The sequence below is a fragment of the Ambystoma mexicanum genome, chromosome 4q, assembly GCF_040938575.1.
Source record: "Ambystoma mexicanum isolate Mex_15411 chromosome 4q, UKY_AmexF1_1, whole genome shotgun sequence".
NCBI classification, from domain to species: Eukaryota; Metazoa; Chordata; class Amphibia; order Caudata; family Ambystomatidae; genus Ambystoma; species Ambystoma mexicanum.
The window spans coordinates 530698995-530716494 of NC_090928.1; the positions used below are offsets into that span (position 1 = coordinate 530698995).

General features: G+C 37.3%; 1 non-coding gene across 1 annotated transcript; it reads right to left on the minus strand.

The window, feature by feature from the left end:
• Nucleotides 1-1089: 1089 nt before the first annotated feature.
• On the minus strand, nucleotides 1090-1162 carry TRNAN-AUU (transfer RNA asparagine (anticodon AUU)). The gene has a single exon. It is a non-coding gene; the product is annotated as a tRNA-Asn (tRNA).
• Nucleotides 1163-17500: the final 16338 nt, after the last annotated feature.

Sequence of the window (17500 nt, forward strand, 5' to 3'; positions counted from 1 at the left end):
CGAACCCATGACCCTGAGATTAAGAGTCTCATGCTCTACCGACTGAGCTAGCCGGGCTCCTTTGGATGTCTATAGTTTTCTTCCCTATCCCTGCACTGCCGTTTTCCACAGATAGGATGCTGTGTAATCATAGGCTCTGGTGGAGTTTGGAAAGAAAATACACATCAGCCAGAGGCAGAAATAGTCTAAGAAAGTATCAAACACAATTACCAGTCAATATCAGAACGCTTTGAAGAATATAAAGAAATAGCTGACTGAACCTGTGTGAAAAAAAGTCTTATTTGTGTTTTCTCCACTTTATTTTATAATAAGATGATACATACTTTTTATTTTACAGTGAATACATTAAGGTATGGTATTGCCCCATTACACATCATCCAGACATGCATTCATATATTGCATGTTAACAATGAAAATATTGCAAATATTGTAAAGAGACTTTCAATTTCTATTTTTTTGGTCAAAAAGCACGACAATTTTAGTTGTTTTTGCCCAACGTGGGGTTTGAACCCATGACCCTGAGATTAAGAGTCTCATGCTCTACCAACTGAACTAGCCAGGCTCCTTTGGATGCCTATAGTTTTCTTCCCTATCCCTGCACTGCCGCTTTCCACAGATAGGATGCTGTGTAATCATAGGCTCTGGTGGAGTTTGGAAAGAAAATACACATCAGCCAGAGGCAGAAATAGTCTAAGAAAGTATCAAACACAATTACCAGTCAATATCAGAACGCATTGAAGAATATCAGGAAATAGCCGATTAAACTGTGTGGAAAAAAGTCTTATTTGTGTTTTCTCCACTTTATTTTATAGTAAGATGATGCATACTTTTTCTTTTACAGTGAATACATTAAGGTATGGTATTGCCCCATTACACATCATCCAGACATGCATTCATACATTGCATGTTAACAATGAAAATATTGCAAATATTGTAAAGAGACTTTCAATTTCTATTTTTTTGGTCAAGACATGCATCCAGACATGCATTCATATATTGCATGTTAACAATGAAAATATTGCAAATATTGTAAAGAGACTTTCAATTTCTATTTTTTTGGTCAAAAAGCACTAAAATTTTAGTTGTTTTCGCCCAACGTGGGGCTCGAACCCACGACCCTGAGATTAATAGTCTCATGCTCTACCGACTGAGCTAGCCGGGCTCCTTTGGATGCCTATAGTTTTCTTCCCTATCTCTGCACTGCCGTTTTCCACAGATAGGATGCTGTGTAATCATAGGCTCTGGTGGAGTTTGGAAAGAAAATACACATCAGCCAGAGGCAGAAATAGTCTAAGAAAGTATCAAACACAATTACCAGTCAATATCAGAACGCATTGAAGAATATCAGGAAATAGCCGATTAAACCTGTGTGGAAAAAAGTCTTATTTGTGTTTTCTCCACTTTATTTTACAGTAAGATGATACATACTTTTTCTTTTACAGTGAATACATTAAGGTGTGGTATTGCCCCATTACACATCATCCAGACATGCATTCATATATTGCATGTTAACAATCAAAATATTGCAAATATTGTAAAGAGACTTTCAATTTCTATTTTTTTGGTCAAAAAGCACTAAAATTTTAGTTGTTTTCGCCCAATGTGGGGCTCGAACCCACGACCCTGAGATTAAGAGTCTCATGCTCTACCGACTGAGCTAGCCGGGCTCCTTTGGAGGTATATAGTTTTCTTCCCTATCCCTGCACTGCCGTTTTCCACAGATAGGATGCTGTGTAATCATAGGCTCTGGTGGAGTTTGGAAAGAAAATACACATCAGCCAGAGGCAGAAATAGTCTAAGAAAGTATCAAACACAATTACCAGTCAATATCAGAACGCTTTGAAGAATATCAGGAAATAGCTGACTGAACCTGTGTGAAAAAATGTCTTATTTGTGTTTTCTCCACTTTATTTTATAATAAGATGATACATACTTTTTCTTTTACAGTGAATACATTAAGGTATGGTATTGCCCCATTACACATCATCCAGACATGCATTCATATATTGCATGTTAACAATGAAAATATTGCAAATATTGTAAAGAGACTTTCAATTTCTATTTTTTTGGTCAAAAAGCACTACAATTTTAGTTGTTTACGCCCAACGTGGGGCTCGAACCCACGACCCTGAGATTAAGAGTCTCATGCTCTACCGACTGAACTAGCCGGGCTCCTTTGGATGCCTATAGTTTTCTTCCCTATCCCTGCACTGCCGCTTTCCACAGATAGGATGTTGTGTAATCATAGGCTCTGGTGGAGTTTGGAAAGAAAATACACATCAGCCAGAGGCAGAAATAGTCTAAGAAAGTATCAAACACAATTACCAGTCAATATCAGAACGCATTGAAGAATATCAGGAAATAGCCGATTAAACCTGTGTGGACTGAACTAGCCGGGCTCCTTTGGATGCCTATAGTTTTCTTCCCTATCCCTGCACTGCCGTTTTCCACAGATAGGATGTATTTTTTTGGTCAAAAAGCACTACAATTTTAGTTGTTTTCGCCCAACGTGGGGCTCGAACCCACGACCCTGAGATTAAGAGTCTCATGCTCTACCTACTGAGCTAGCCGGGCTCCTTTGGACGCCTGTAGTTTTCTTCCCTATCCCTGCACTGCCGCTTTCCACAGATATGATGCTGTGTAATCATAGGCTCTGGTGGAGTTTGGAAAGAAAATACACATCAGCCAGAGGCAGAAATAGTCTAAGAAAGTATCAAACACAATTACCAGTCAATATCAGAACGCATTGAAGAATATCAGGAAATAGCCGATTAAACCTGTGTGGAAAAAAGTCTTATTTGTGTTTTCTCCACTTTATTTTATAGTAAGATGATGCATACTTTTTCTTTTACAGTGAATACATTAAGGTTCGAGCCCCACGTTGGGCAAAAACAACTAAAATTGTAGTGCTTTTTGACCAAAAAAATAGAAATTGAAAGTCTCTTTACAATATTTGCAATATTTTCATTGTTAACATGCAATATATGAATGCATGTCTGGATGATGTGTAATGGGGCAATACTTTTTCTTTTACAGTGAATACTGAAAAAGAAAACACAAAAAAAGTCTTATTTGTGTTTTCTCCACTTTATTTTATAATAAGATGATACATACTTTTTATTTTACAGTGAATACATTAAGGTATGGTATTGCCCCATTACACATCATCCAGACATGCATTCATATATTGCATGTTAACAATGAAAATATTGCAAATATTGTAAAGAGACTTTCAATTTCTATTTTTTTGGTCAAAAAGCACTACAATTTTAGTTGTTTTTGCCCAACGTGGGGCTCGAACCCACGACCCTGAGATTAAGAGTCTCATGCTCTACCAACTGAACTAGCCAGGCTCCTTTGGATGCCTATAGTTTTCTTCCCTATCCCTGCACTGCCGCTTTCCACAGATAGGATGCTGTGTAATCATAGGCTCTGGTGGAGTTTGGAAAGAAAATACACATCAGCCAGAGGCAGAAATAGTCTAAGAAAGTATCAAACACAATTACCAGTCAATATCAGAACGCATTGAAGAATATCAGGAAATAGCCGATTAAACTGTGTGGAAAAAAGTCTTATTTGTGTTTTCTCCACTTTATTTTATAGTAAGATGATGCATACTTTTTCTTTTACAGTGAATACATTAAGGTATGGTATTGCCCCATTACACATCATCCAGACATGCATTCATACATTGCATGTTAACAATGAAAATATTGCAAATATTGTAAAGAGACTTTCAATTTCTATTTTTTTGGTCAAGACATGCATCCAGACATGCATTCATATATTGCATGTTAACAATGAAAATATTGCAAATATTGTAAAGAGACTTTCAATTTCTATTTTTTTGGTCAAAAAGCACTAAAATTTTAGTTGTTTTCACCCAACGTGGGGCTCGAACCCACGACCCTGAGATTAAGAGTCTCATGCTCTACCGACTGAGCTAGCCGGGCTCCTTTGGATGCCTATAGTTTTCTTCCCTATCCCTGCACTGCCGTTTTCCACAGATAGGATGCTGTGTAATCATAGGCTCTGGTGGAGTTTGGAAAGAAAATACACATCAGCCAGAGGCAGAAATAGTTTAAGAAAGTATCAAACACAATTACCAGTCAATATCAGAACGCATTGAAGAATATCAGGAAATAGCCGATTAAACCTGTGTGGAAAGAAGTCTTATTTGTGTTTTCTCCACTTTATTTTACAGTAAGATGATACATACTTTTTCTTTTACAGTGAATACATTAAGGTATGGTATTGCCCCATTACACATCATCCAGACATGCATTCATACATTGCATGTTAACAATGAAAATATTGCAAATATTGTAAAGAGACTTTCAATTTCTATTTTTTTGGTCAAGACATGCATCCAGACATGCATTCATATATTGCATGTTAACAATGAAAATATTGCAAATATTGTAAAGAGACTTTCAATTTCTATTTTTTTGGTCAAAAAGCACTAAAATTTTAGTTGTTTTCGCCCAACGTGGGGCTCGAACCCACGACCCTGAGATTAAGAGTCTCATGCTCTACCGACTCAGCTAGCCGGGCTCCTTTGGATGCCTATAGTTTTCTTCCCTATCACTGCACTGCCGTTTTCCACAGATAGGATGCTGTGTAATCATAGGCTCTGGTGGAGTTTGGAAAGAAAATACACATCAGCCAGAGGCAGAAATAGTCTAAGAAAGTATCAAACACAATTACCAGTCAATATCAGAACGCATTGAAGAATATCAGGAAATAGCCGATTAAACCTGTGTGGAAAAAAGTCTTATTTGTGTTTTCTCCACTTTATTTTACAGTAAGATGATACATACTTTTTCTTTGACAGTGAATACATTAAGGTGTGGTATTGCCCCATTACACATCATCCAGACATGCATTCATATATTGCATGTTAACAATCAAAATATTGCAAATATTGTAAAGAGACTTTCAATTTCTATTTTTTTGGTCAAAAAGCACTAAAATTTTAGTTGTTTTCGCCCAATGTGGGGCTCGAACCCACGAACCTGAGATTAAGAGTCTCATGCTCTACCGACTGAGCTAGCCGGGCTCCTTTGCATGCCTATAGTTTTCTTCCCTATCCCTGCACTGCCGGTTTCCACAGATAGGATGCTGTGCAATCATAGGCTCTGGTGGAGTTTGGAAAGAAAATACACATCAGCCAGAGGCAGAAATAGTCTAAGAAAGTATCAAACACAATTACCAGTCAATATCAGAACGCTTTGAAGAATATCAGGAAATAGCTGACTGAACCTGTGTGAAAAAATGTCTTATTTGTGTTTTCTCCACTTTATTTTATAATAAGATGATACATACTTTTTCTTTTACAGTGAATACATTAAGGTATGGTATTGCCCCATTACACATCATCCAGACATGCATTCATATATTGCATGTTAACAATGAAAATATTGCAAATATTGTAAAGAGACTTTCAATTTCTATTTTTTTGGTCAAAAAGCACTACAATTTTAGTTGTTTACGCCCAACGTGGGGCTCGAACCCACGACCCTGAGATTAAGAGTCTCATGCTCTACCGACTGAACTAGCCGGGCTCCTTTGGATGCCTATAGTTTTCTTCCCTATCCCTGCACTGCCGCTTTCCACAGATAGGATGTTGTGTAATCATAGGCTCTGGTGGAGTTTGGAAAGAAAATACACATCAGCCAGAGGCAGAAATAGTCTAAGAAAGTATCAAACACAATTACCAGTCAATATCAGAACGCATTGAAGAATATCAGGAAATAGCCGATTAAACCTGTGTGGACTGAACTAGCCGGGCTCCTTTGGATGCCTATAGTTTTCTTCCCTATCCCTGCACTGCCGTTTTCCACAGATAGGATGTATTTTTTTGGTCAAAAAGCACTACAATTTTAGTTGTTTTCGCCCAACGTGGGGCTCGAACCCACGACCCTGAGATTAAGAGTCTCATGCTCTACCTACTGAGCTAGCCGGGCTCCTTTGGACGCCTGTAGTTTTCTTCCCTATCCCTGCACTGCCGCTTTCCACAGATATGATGCTGTGTAATCATAGGCTCTGGTGGAGTTTGGAAAGAAAATACACATCAGCCAGAGGCAGAAATAGTCTAAGAAAGTATCAAACACAATTACCAGTCAATATCAGAACGCATTGAAGAATATCAGGAAATAGCCGATTAAACCTGTGTGGAAAAAAGTCTTATTTGTGTTTTCTCCACTTTATTTTATAGTAAGATGATGCATACTTTTTCTTTTACAGTGAATACATTAAGGTTCGAGCCCCACGTTGGGCAAAAACAACTAAAATTGTAGTGCTTTTTGACCAGAAAAATAGAAATTGAAAGTCTCTTTACAATATTTGCAATATTTTCATTGTTAACATGCAATATATGAATGCATGTCTGGATGATGTGTAATGGGGCAATACTTTTTCTTTTACAGTGAATACTGAAAAAGAAAACACAAAAAAAGTCTTATTTGTGTTTTCTCCACTTTATTTTATAATAAGATGATACATACTTTTTATTTTACAGTGAATACATTAAGGTATGGTATTGCCCCATTACACATCATCCAGACATGCATTCATATATTGCATGTTAACAATGAAAATATTGCAAATATTGTAAAGAGACTTTCAATTTCTATTTTTTTGGTCAAAAAGCACTACAATTTTAGTTGTTTTTGCCCAACGTGGGGCTCCAACCCACGACCCTGAGATTAAGAGTCTCATGCTCTACCAACTGAACTAGCCAGGCTCCTTTGGATGCCTATAGTTTTCTTCCCTATCCCTGCACTGCCGCTTTCCACAGATAGGATGCTGTGTAATCATAGGCTCTGGTGGAGTTTGGAAAGAAAATACACATCAGCCAGAGGCAGAAATAGTCTAAGAAAGTATCAAACACAATTACCAGTCAATATCAGAACGCATTGAAGAATATCAGGAAATAGCCGATTAAACTGTGTGGAAAAAAGTCTTATTTGTGTTTTCTCCACTTTATTTTATAGTAAGATGATGCATACTTTTTCTTTTACAGTGAATACATTAAGGTATGGTATTGCCCCATTACACATCATCCAGACATGCATTCATACATTGCATGTTAACAATGAAAATATTGCAAATATTGTAAAGAGACTTTCAATTTCTATTTTTTTGGTCAAGACATGCATCCAGACATGCATTCATATATTGCATGTTAACAATGAAAATATTGCAAATATTGTAAAGAGACTTTCAATTTCTATTTTTTTGGTCAAAAAGCACTAAAATTTTAGTTGTTTTCACCCAACGTGGGGCTCGAACCCACGACCCTGAGATTAAGAGTCTCATGCTCTACCGACTGAGCTAGCCGGGCTCCTTTGGATGCCTATAGTTTTCTTCCCTATCCCTGCACTGCCGTTTTCCACAGATAGGATGCTGTGTAATCATAGGCTCTGGTGGAGTTTGGAAAGAAAATACACATCAGCCAGAGGCAGAAATAGTTTAAGAAAGTATCAAACACAATTACCAGTCAATATCAGAACGCATTGAAGAATATCAGGAAATAGCCGATTAAACCTGTGTGGAAAGAAGTCTTATTTGTGTTTTCTCCACTTTATTTTACAGTAAGATGATACATACTTTTTCTTTTACAGTGAATACATTAAGGTATGGTATTGCCCCATTACACATCATCCAGACATGCATTCATACATTGCATGTTAACAATGAAAATATTGCAAATATTGTAAAGAGACTTTCAATTTCTATTTTTTTGGTCAAGACATGCATCCAGACATGCATTCATATATTGCATGTTAACAATGAAAATATTGCAAATATTGTAAAGAGACTTTCAATTTCTATTTTTTTGGTCAAAAAGCACTAAAATTTTAGTTGTTTTCGCCCAACGTGGGGCTCGAACCCACGACCCTGAGATTAAGAGTCTCATGCTCTACCGACTCAGCTAGCCGGGCTCCTTTGGATGCCTATAGTTTTCTTCCCTATCCCTGCACTGCCGTTTTCCACAGATAGGATGCTGTGTAATCATAGGCTCTGGTGGAGTTTGGAAAGAAAATACACATCAGCCAGAGGCAGAAATAGTCTAAGAAAGTATCAAACACAATTACCAGTCAATATCAGAACGCATTGAAGAATATCAGGAAATAGCCGATTAAACCTGTGTGGAAAAAAGTCTTATTTGTGTTTTCTCCACTTTATTTTACAGTAAGATGATACATACTTTTTCTTTGACAGTGAATACATTAAGGTGTGGTATTGCCCCATTACACATCATCCAGACATGCATTCATATATTGCATGTTAACAATCAAAATATTGCAAATATTGTAAAGAGACTTTCAATTTCTATTTTTTTGGTCAAAAAGCACTAAAATTTTAGTTGTTTTCGCCCAATGTGGGGCTCGAACCCACGAACCTGAGATTAAGAGTCTCATGCTCTACCGACTGAGCTAGCCGGGCTCCTTTGCATGCCTATAGTTTTCTTCCCTATCCCTGCACTGCCGGTTTCCACAGATAGGATGCTGTGCAATCATAGGCTCTGGTGGAGTTTGGAAAGAAAATACACATCAGCCAGAGGCAGAAATAGTCTAAGAAAGTATCAAACACAATTACCAGTCAATATCAGAACGCTTTGAAGAATATCAGGAAATAGCTGACTGAACCTGTGTGAAAAAATGTCTTATTTGTGTTTTCTCCACTTTATTTTATAATAAGATGATACATACTTTTTCTTTTACAGTGAATACATTAAGGTATGGTATTGCCCCATTACACATCATCCAGACATGCATTCATATATTGCATGTTAACAATGAAAATATTGCAAATATTGTAAAGAGACTTTCAATTTCTATTTTTTTGGTCAAAAAGCACTACAATTTTAGTTGTTTACGCCCAACGTGGGGCTCGAACCCACGACCCTGAGATTAAGAGTCTCATGCTCTACCGACTGAACTAGCCGGGCTCCTTTGGATGCCTATAGTTTTCTTCCCTATCCCTGCACTGCCGCTTTCCACAGATAGGATGTTGTGTAATCATAGGCTCTGGTGGAGTTTGGAAAGAAAATACACATCAGCCAGAGGCAGAAATAGTCTAAGAAAGTATCAAACACAATTACCAGTCAATATCAGAACGCATTGAAGAATATCAGGAAATAGCCGATTAAACCTGTGTGGACTGAACTAGCCGGGCTCCTTTGGATGCCTATAGTTTTCTTCCCTATCCCTGCACTGCCGTTTTCCACAGATAGGATGTATTTTTTTGGTCAAAAAGCACTACAATTTTAGTTGTTTTCGCCCAACGTGGGGCTCGGAACCCACGACCCTGAGATTAAGAGTCTCATGCTCTACCTACTGAGCTAGCCGGGCTCCTTTGGACGCCTGTAGTTTTCTTCCCTATCCCTGCACTGCCGCTTTCCACAGATATGATGCTGTGTAATCATAGGCTCTGGTGGAGTTTGGAAAGAAAATACACATCAGCCAGAGGCAGAAATAGTCTAAGAAAGTATCAAACACAATTACCAGTCAATATCAGAACGCATTGAAGAATATCAGGAAATAGCCGATTAAACCTGTGTGGAAAAAAGTCTTATTTGTGTTTTCTCCACTTTATTTTATAGTAAGATGATGCATACTTTTTCTTTTACAGTGAATACATTAAGGTTCGAGCCCCACGTTGGGCAAAAACAACTAAAATTGTAGTGCTTTTTGACCAAAAAAATAGAAATTGAAAGTCTCTTTACAATATTTGCAATATTTTCATTGTTAACATGCAATATATGAATGCATGTCTGGATGATGTGTAATGGGGCAATACTTTTTCTTTTACAGTGAATACTGAAAAAGAAAACACAAAAAAAGTCTTATTTGTGTTTTCTCCACTTTATTTTATAATAAGATGATACATACTTTTTATTTTACAGTGAATACATTAAGGTATGGTATTGCCCCATTACACATCATCCAGACATGCATTCATATATTGCATGTTAACAATGAAAATATTGCAAATATTGTAAAGAGACTTTCAATTTCTATTTTTTTGGTCAAAAAGCACTACAATTTTAGTTGTTTTTGCCCAACGTGGGGCTCGAACCCACGACCCTGAGATTAAGAGTCTCATGCTCTACCAACTGAACTAGCCAGGCTCCTTTGGATGCCTATAGTTTTCTTCCCTATCCCTGCACTGCCGCTTTCCACAGATAGGATGCTGTGTAATCATAGGCTCTGGTGGAGTTTGGAAAGAAAATACACATCAGCCAGAGGCAGAAATAGTCTAAGAAAGTATCAAACACAATTACCAGTCAATATCAGAACGCATTGAAGAATATCAGGAAATAGCCGATTAAACTGTGTGGAAAAAAGTCTTATTTGTGTTTTCTCCACTTTATTTTATAGTAAGATGATGCATACTTTTTCTTTTACAGTGAATACATTAAGGTATGGTATTGCCCCATTACACATCATCCAGACATGCATTCATACATTGCATGTTAACAATGAAAATATTGCAAATATTGTAAAGAGACTTTCAATTTCTATTTTTTTGGTCAAGACATGCATCCAGACATGCATTCATATATTGCATGTTAACAATGAAAATATTGCAAATATTGTAAAGAGACTTTCAATTTCTATTTTTTTGGTCAAAAAGCACTAAAATTTTAGTTGTTTTCACCCAACGTGGGGCTCGAACCCACGACCCTGAGATTAAGAGTCTCATGCTCTACCGACTGAGCTAGCCGGGCTCCTTTGGATGCCTATAGTTTTCTTCCCTATCCCTGCACTGCCGTTTTCCACAGATAGGATGCTGTGTAATCATAGGCTCTGGTGGAGTTTGGAAAGAAAATACACATCAGCCAGAGGCAGAAATAGTTTAAGAAAGTATCAAACACAATTACCAGTCAATATCAGAACGCATTGAAGAATATCAGGAAATAGCCGATTAAACCTGTGTGGAAAGAAGTCTTATTTGTGTTTTCTCCACTTTATTTTACAGTAAGATGATACATACTTTTTCTTTTACAGTGAATACATTAAGGTATGGTATTGCCCCATTACACATCATCCAGACATGCATTCATACATTGCATGTTAACAATGAAAATATTGCAAATATTGTAAAGAGACTTTCAATTTCTATTTTTTTGGTCAAGACATGCATCCAGACATGCATTCATATATTGCATGTTAACAATGAAAATATTGCAAATATTGTAAAGAGACTTTCAATTTCTATTTTTTTGGTCAAAAAGCACTAAAATTTTAGTTGTTTTCGCCCAACGTGGGGCTCGAACCCACGACCCTGAGATTAAGAGTCTCATGCTCTACCGACTGAGCTAGCCGGGCTCCTTTGGATGCCTATAGTTTTCTTCCCTATCCCTGCACTGCCGTTTTCCACAGATAGGATGCTGTGTAATCATAGGCTCTGGTGGAGTTTGGAAAGAAAATACACATCAGCCAGAGGCAGAAATAGTCTAAGAAAGTATCAAACACAATTACCAGTCAATATCAGAACGCATTGAAGAATATCAGGAAATAGCCGATTAAACCTGTGTGGAAAAAAGTCTTATTTGTGTTTTCTCCACTTTATTTTACAGTAAGATGATACATACTTTTTCTTTGACAGTGAATACATTAAGGTGTGGTATTGCCCCATTACACATCATCCAGACATGCATTCATATATTGCATGTTAACAATCAAAATATTGCAAATATTGTAAAGAGACTTTCAATTTCTATTTTTTTGGTCAAAAAGCACTAAAATTTTAGTTGTTTTCGCCCAATGTGGGGCTCGAACCCACGAACCTGAGATTAAGAGTCTCATGCTCTACCGACTGAGCTAGCCGGGCTCCTTTGCATGCCTATAGTTTTCTTCCCTATCCCTGCACTGCCGGTTTCCACAGATAGGATGCTGTGCAATCATAGGCTCTGGTGGAGTTTGGAAAGAAAATACACATCAGCCAGAGGCAGAAATAGTCTAAGAAAGTATCAAACACAATTACCAGTCAATATCAGAACGCTTTGAAGAATATCAGGAAATAGCTGACTGAACCTGTGTGAAAAAATGTCTTATTTGTGTTTTCTCCACTTTATTTTATAATAAGATGATACATACTTTTTCTTTTACAGTGAATACATTAAGGTATGGTATTGCCCCATTACACATCATCCAGACATGCATTCATATATTGCATGTTAACAATGAAAATATTGCAAATATTGTAAAGAGACTTTCAATTTCTATTTTTTTGGTCAAAAAGCACTAAAATTTTAGTTGTTTTCGCCCAACGTGGGGCTCGAACCCACGACCCTGAGATTAAGAGTCTCATGCTCTACCGACTGAGCTAGCCGGGCTCCTTTGTATGCCTATAGTTTTCTTCCCTATCCCTGCACTGCCGTTTTCCACAGATAGGATGCTGTGTAATCATAGGCTCTGGTGGAGTTTGGAAAGAAAATACACATCAGCCAGAGGCAGAAATAGTCTAAGAAAGTATCAAACACAATTACCAGTCAATATCAGAACGCATTGAAGAATATCAGGAAATAGCCGATTAAACTGTGTGGAAAAAAGTCTTATTTGTGTTTTCTCCACTTTATTTTATAGTAAAATGATGCATACTTTTTCTTTTACAGTGAATACATTAAGGTATGGTATTGCCCTATTACACATCATCCAGACATGCATTCATACATTGCATGTTAACAATGAAAATATTGCAAATATTGTAAAGAGACTTTCAATTTCTATTTTTGTGGTCAAGACATGCATCCAGACATGCATTCATATATTGCATGTTAACAATGAAAATATTGCAAATATTGTAAAGAGACTTTCAATTTCTATTTTTTTGGTCAAAAAGCACTAGAATTTTAGTTGTTTTCGCCCAACGTGGGGCTCGAACCCACGACCCTGAGATTAAGAGTCTCATGCTCTACCGACTGAGCTAGCCGGGCTCCTTTGCATGCCTATAGTTTTCTTCCCTATCCCTGCACTGCCGGTTTCCACAGATAGGATGCTGTGTAATCATAGGCTCTGGTGGAGTTTGGAAAGAAAATACACATCAGCCAGAGGCAGAAATAGTCTAAGAAAGTATCAAACACAATTACCAGTCAATATCAGAACGCTTTGAAGAATATAAAGAAATAGCTGACTAAACCTGTGTGAAAAAAAGTCTTATTTGTGTTTTCTCCACTTTATTTTATAATAAGATGATACATACTTTTTATTTTACAGTGAATACATTAAGGTATGGTATTGCCCCATTACACATCATCCAGACATGCATTCATATATTGCATGTTAACAATGAAAATATTGCAAATATTGTAAAGAGACTTTCAATTTCTATTTTTTTGGTCAAAAAGCACTACAATTTTAGTTGTTTTTGCCCAACGTGGGGCTCGAACCCACGGCCCTGAGATTAAGAGTCTCATGCTCTACCAACTGAACTAGCTAGGCTCCTTTGGATGCCTATAGTTTTCTTCCCTATCCCTGCACTGCCGCTTTCCACAGATAGGATGCTGTGTAATCATAGGCTCTGGTGGAGTTTGGAAAGAAAATACACATCAGCCAGAGGCAGAAATAGTCTAAGAAAGTATCAAACACAATTACCAGTCAATATCAGAACGCATTGAAGAATATCAGGAAATAGCCGATTAAACTGTGTGGAAAAAAGTCTTATTTGTGTTTTCTCCACTTTATTTTATAGTAAGATGATGCATACTTTTTCTTTTACAGTGAATACATTAAGGTATGGTATTGCCCCATTACACATCATCCAGACATGCATTCATACATTGCATGTTAACAATGAAAATATTGCAAATATTGTAAAGAGACTTTCAATTTCTATTTTTTTGGTCAAGACATGCATCCAGACATGCATTCATATATTGCATGTTAACAATGAAAATATTGCAAATATTGCAAAGAGACTTTCAATTTCTATTTTTTTGGTCAAAAAGCACTAAAATTTTAGTTGTTTTCGCCCAACGTGGGGCTCGAACCCACGACCCTGAGATTAAGAGTCTCATGCTCTACCGACTGAGCTAGCCGGGCTCCTTTGGATGTCTATAGTTTTCTTCCCTATCCCTGCACTGCCGTTTTCCACAGATAGGATGCTGTGTAATCATAGGCTCTGGTGGAGTTTGGAAAGAAAATACACATCAGCCAGAGGCAGAAATAGTCTAAGAAAGTATCAAACACAATTACCAGTCAATATCAGAACGCTTTGAAGAATATAAAGAAATAGCTGACTGAACCTGTGTGAAAAAAAGTCTTATTTGTGTTTTCTCCACTTTATTTTATAATAAGATGATACATACTTTTTATTTTACAGTGAATACATTAAGGTATGGTATTGCCCCATTACACATCATCCAGACATGCATTCATATATTGCATGTTAACAATGAAAATATTGCAAATATTGTAAAGAGACTTTCAATTTCTATTTTTTTGGTCAAAAAGCACTACAATTTTAGTTGTTTTTGCCCAACGTGGGGCTCGAACCCACGACCCTGAGATTAAGAGTCTCATGCTCTACCAACTGAACTAGCCAGGCTCCTTTGGATGCCTATAGTTTTCTTCCCTATCCCTGCACTGCCGCTTTCCACAGATAGGATGCTGTGTAATCATAGGCTCTGGTGGAGTTTGGAAAGAAAATACACATCAGCCAGAGGCAGAAATAGTCTAAGAAAGTATCAAACACAATTACCAGTCAATATCAGAACGCATTGAAGAATATCAGGAAATAGCCGATTAAACTGTGTGGAAAAAAGTCTTATTTGTGTTTTCTCCACTTTATTTTATAGTAAGATGATGCATACTTTTTCTTTTACAGTGAATACATTAAGGTATGGTATTGCCCCATTACACATCATCCAGACATGCATTCATACATTGCATGTTAACAATGAAAATATTGCAAATATTGTAAAGAGACTTTCAATTTCTATTTTTTTGGTCAAGACATGCATCCAGACATGCATTCATATATTGCATGTTAACAATGAAAATATTGCAAATATTGTAAGAGACTTTCAATTTCTATTTTTTTGGTCAAAAAGCACTAAAATTTTAGTTGTTTTCGCCCAACGTGGGGCTCGAACCCACGACCCTGAGATTAAGAGTCTCATGCTCTACCGACTGAGCTAGCCGGGCTTCTTTGGATGCTTATAGTTTTCTTCCCTATCCCTGCACTGCCGTTTTCCACAGATAGGATGTACTCTGGTGGAATTTGGAAAGAAAATACACATCAGCCAGAGGCAGAAATAGTCTAAGAAAGTATCAAACACAATTACCAGTCAATATCAGAACGCATTGAAGAATATCAGGAAATAGCCGATTAAACCTGTGTGGAAAAAAGTCTTATTTGTGTTTTCTCCACTTTATTTTATAGTAAGATGATGCATACTTTTTCTTTTACAGTGAATACATTAAGGTATGGTATTGCCCCATTACACATCATCCAGACATGCATTCATATATTGCATGTTAACAATGAAAATATTGCAAATATTGTAAAGAGACTTTCAATTTCTATTTTTTTGGTCAAAAAGCACTAAAATTTTAGTTGTTTTCACCCAACGTGGGGCTCGAACCCACGACCCTGAGATTAAGAGTCTCATGCTCTACCGACTGAGCTAGCCAGGCTCCTTTGGCTGCCTATAGTTTTCTTCCCTATCCCTGCACTGCCGTTTTCCACAGATAGGCTGTATTTTTTTGGTCAAAAAGCATTACAATTTTAGTTGTGTTCGCCCAACGTGGGCTCGAACCCACGACCCTCAGATTAAGAGTATCATGCTCTACCGACTGAGCTAGCCGGGCTCCTTTGGATGCCTATAGTTTTCTTCCCTATCCCTGCACTGCCGTTTTCCACAGATAGGATGCTGTGTAATCATAGGCTCTGGTGGAGTTTGGAAAGAAAATACACATCAGCCAGAGGCAGAAATAGTCTAAGAAAGTATCAAACACAATTACCAGTCAATATCAGAACGCATTGAAGAATATCAGGAAATAGCCGATTAAACCTGTGTGGAAAAAAGTCTTATTTGTGTTTTCTCCACTTTATTTTACAGTAAGATGATACATACTTTTTCTTTTACAGTGAATACATTAAGGTATGGTATTGCCCCATTACACATCATCCAGACATGCATTCATACATTGCATGTTAACAATGAAAATATTGCAAATATTGTAAAGAGACTTTCAATTTCTATTTTTTTGGTCAAGACATGCATCCAGACATGCATTCATATATTGCATGTTAACAATGAAAATATTGCAAATATTGTAAAGAGACTTTCAATTTCTATTTTTTTGGTCAAAAAGCACTAAAATTTTAGTTGTTTTCGCCCAATGTGGGGCTCGAACCCACGACCCTGAGATTAAGAGTCTCATGCTCTTCCGACTGAGCTAGCCGGGCTCCTTTGGATGCCTATAGTTTTCTTCCCTATCCCTGCACTGCCGTTTTCCACAGATAGGATGCTGTGTAATCATAGGCTCTGGTGGAGTTTGGAAAGAAAATACACATCAGCCAGAGGCAGAAATAGTCTAAGAAAGTATCAAACACAATTACCAGTCAATATCAGAACGCATTGAAGAATATCAGGAAATAGCCGATTAAACCTGTGTGGAAAAAAGTCTTATTTGTGTTTTCTCCACTTTATTTTACAGTAAGATGATACATACTTTTTCTTTGACAGTGAATACATTAAGGTGTGGTATTGCCCCATTACACATCATCCAGACATGCATTCATATATTGCATGTTAACAATCAAAATATTGCAAATATTGTAAAGAGACTTTCAATTTCTATTTTTTTGGTCAAAAAGCACTAAAATTTTAGTTGTTTTCGCCCAATGTGGGGCTCGAACCCACGAACCTGAGATTAAGAGTCTCATGCTCTACCGACTGAGCTAGCCGGGCTCCTTTGCATGCCTATAGTTTTCTTCCCTATCCCTGCACTGCCGGTTTCCACAGATAGGATGCTGTGCAATCATAGGCTCTGGTGGAGTTTGGAAAGAAAATACACATCAGCCAGAGGCAGAAATAGTCTAAGAAAGTATCAAACACAATTACCAGTCAATATCAGAACGCTTTGAAGAATATCAGGAAATAGCTGACTGAACCTGTGTGAAAAAATGTCTTATTTGTGTTTTCTCCACTTTATTTTATAATAAGATGATACATACTTTTTCTTTTACAGTGAATACATTAAGGTATGGTATTGCCCCATTACACATCATCCAGACATGCATTCATATATTGCATGTTAACAATGAAAATATTGCAAATATTGTAAAGAGACTTTCAATTTCTATTTTTTTGGTCAAAAAGCACTAAAATTTTAGTTGTTTTCGCCCAACGTGGGGCTCGAACCCACGACCCTGAGATTAAGAGTCTCATGCTCTACCGACTGAGCTAGCCGGGCTCCTTTGTATGCCTATAGTTTTCTTCCCTATCCCTGCACTGCCGTTTTCCACAGATAGGATGCTG